Here is a 3,087-nt window from a genome sequence, read left to right as displayed (position 1 = left end):
AGCCTGTCGTGATCTTTCTATTTTCATATGTACTGAAATAGGGAATGGAGTTTTTATCCTTCATGTGATGCTCCCCAAAGGAAAGCCTCCAAATGAAACTCTCCAGGGCCTCATCTCTGAAGGACAAGAGGGCCCCAAGTTCCCTATTTTGAGCCAGGTCCTACACTGGGTAGAAACATCCACCAGGAACTTATGCTCTTCTCTAGGGACAAAGATTCCAACTACTCAGAATCAGTGCAATGATGTGCACCTGAGCCTATGTGAACCAACTATATTCCTTGCCTGAAAGATAAGTCATAACACATCAGGAGAACATTTAGCGCCCTAAAAGCCAGTATTTGAATCTTATCAAGCCCAAGCAGAGTGGATTCTAGTTGCAAGGTCATCCACTTACAGACTGTGTGATTTGAGCAAGCTACTTATTCTCATTAAGACCTAATACTCTTTTTATATGGAGAAGGGGAAATAAAATGGTATCTACTTCATATGTTTCATGTAAAGTAACAGGCAGTGTCCCTGGTAGTATATCTTTTACACAATAAGCATTTAATAAATGTAATAACAACTAGAAAATTCTACTAAAGCTCCCAAATGCAGTTTAAGGTCCCAGCATGTAATTCTCTGCTGCTCTTCGCCATGTAGCATGCAGCTTTCTTACACTTCTCACGAGGGTCTTCCTGATCTCCAGTATCTCCCAAATGTATCATAATTTCAGACTTCTGTAAGCTGCTTTTAACAATTCTTGGTATACGATATTTTTTTAATATTTTTTTGAGGGGGTGGGGCAGAGAGAGAGGGAGACACAGAATCTGAAGCAGGCTCCAGGCTCTGAGTCGTCAGCACACAGATGGGATCATGACCTGAGCCGAAGTTGGATGCTTAACTGACTGAGCCACCTAGGCACCCCATTATACAATATTTGAACACAGGAAGACATATAAGTAGGCTGTGCATTAGGTGGTCGGCGCAAATAATAAGACATGGATTAGAATGGAGGCATGTTATGTACTCTTCTCTCTCATTTCCTCATCAGATGTAACTATTACTGTCCCAACTTTAGTGTTTATTGTCATTTAACTTTTTTCCCCACTTTCTTACACATGAAAAAGTTCATAAAAAAGTGGGAACCACTGGTTGGAATTGACCAAGTCCTTGTTTATTTTCCCTAAATGCCAAATTCTGTTAAAATATTGTTCAACTGGCAAAACAATCTAAAGAAAATCTGACTTATCTCTTTAACTATCTTATGTGAGGGTTGACAGACATAATTTTTAAAGAAAAAGTGACCACAAATGCCAAACTTTTTAGATTCTTTTTTTTTTCTTTTATTTGCTCCTGCAGCTTCTTAACAGCCATGAGAGCTCTCTGATCCTTTCAAATGCAACTTTAACATTTAATATGTTATAGAGTTGTTTCAGTTATTCCAAAACAGTGTTAATTAACCAAACTAGGTGTTCGTCATCAGAAGAACCACTAATTTTCAAATCTTGTGATGTTTTTCTTTATATTTTTATGTATTTCTAAATGTGTATTTATTGGAGCACCTGGGTGGCTGAGTTGGTTAAGCATTCGACTCTTGGTTTTGGCTCAAGTTATGATCTCATGGTTTATGAGTTCAAGCCCTTCATCAGGCTCTGCGTTGGCAGTGTGGAGCTTGCTCTGGATTTTCTCTTCCTCCCTCTGCTCCTCCCCCCTCAAAATAAATAAATAGACTTAAAAAAATAAAACATTTATTTTTTTATTTTGAGAGAGAGAGAGAGATCACAAGTTGGAGAGGAGCAGAGAGAGAGGGAGACAGAGAATCCCAAGCAGGTTCCACACTGTCAGCACAGAGCCTGATGTGGGGTTTGATCTCATGAATAATGAGATCATAACCTGAGCCAAACCAAGAGTCGGAGGCATAACCAACTGAGCCACTGAGTGCCCCTTATTTTTATTTTTTAAATAAACTTTTTTTTTTAATTTTAGATCTACAGAAAAATGGAAAGGTAGAACAGAGTTCCCATGCAGCCTTCACTGTTTTCCCTGTTATTAACAACGTACGTTAGTACAGTGCAGTTTTTAAAAGTGAAGAGACAGGTGTATAGAAAACAAACACGACTACAGCATGGGAGTCACAAGTGCTCAGTGTCTTGTGATGGGTATTTTGTAACTTGAGACATATACAGGGCAGAGGATATAGCCATAAGAGATCCAACCCATACCAGGATGAAGACGAGGAAGAAAGCAGCTAAAAGACCACAGATGGCATTGATATAAGTGTTGGCACAAGCCAACTTGGCCATGCCCATGTGCTCACAGTTTTATGAGCAATAACGTGGGCATCACAAAAAGGCAGACAGTGAATTAGGTAGACAGTGTGCATATGACTGCACTCAGGGAAATACCCATTCTAATTCCTGACATCCAGACTGTCAGGATGGTGGTACAGTGCAGTGATGCACAGATGGCCACATGGTGGTCAAAGGCCATTGCCAGCAGTACTGCAGACACATTCCTGTGTATGAGAAACATCTGGCCCACACAGGCTCCAAAGCCAACCTCATGAACATTAAACCAGAATGTACCCACCCAGGAATGTAGAGAGGGCCAGATACATGGCCAGAAAAAACATAAGATTCAAGAGGATTCTGTCTATCCATATCATTATCTGAGATGTTACATTGAAAATAAGAGCCAAAATGTAAATGCAACAGAAGGGAAAGGAAATCTAGGCATGGACAGTCTCAAGCCCTAGGATGCCTAAAAGAACAAAGTGCAGATGATGGAGCATGGTTACATTTTTATGGGACATTCTGGAATTGGCTGAAATAGGAGGAGATATGATTCATTCCTAGAAATAATTTAAAAAAGCATAATGTTTTCAAATGCTTAGTTCATATTTTAGTAGAGTGCAAGAGAAGGCAGTGATATTGTTTTTTGTCTATTAAAGAAAGGAAAATTCCTGACACTGAACACAGTTTGAATCTAAGAAACCAAAGTTTTATGACAACTAATAGCATAGCCAATGCCAAGAAATGATAAAATATCCTATGAAGTTCTGAACTAAAATAATCTGTATTCTGGTACTTTCTGTTAAGCGAAGAT

At 39.2% G+C, this 3,087-nt stretch overlaps 1 pseudogene; it reads right to left on the bottom strand.

Annotated features, from left to right (window-relative positions):
* Positions 1–2,114: 2,114 nt before the first annotated feature.
* On the bottom strand, positions 2,115–2,773 carry LOC124505941 (olfactory receptor 52J3-like; annotated as a pseudogene).
* Between the last annotated feature and the right edge of the window lie 314 nt (positions 2,774–3,087).

Source organism: Lynx rufus, unplaced genomic scaffold (genome assembly GCF_022079265.1).
Source record: "Lynx rufus isolate CCGP_SWC_20201006 ecotype Redwood Valley unplaced genomic scaffold, mLynRuf1.p SCAF_9, whole genome shotgun sequence".
Lineage (NCBI taxonomy): Eukaryota > Metazoa > Chordata > Mammalia > Carnivora > Felidae > Lynx > Lynx rufus.
The sequence above is the reverse complement of the archived record's forward strand: the minus strand, read 5'-3'. Positions and strand labels throughout refer to the sequence as shown.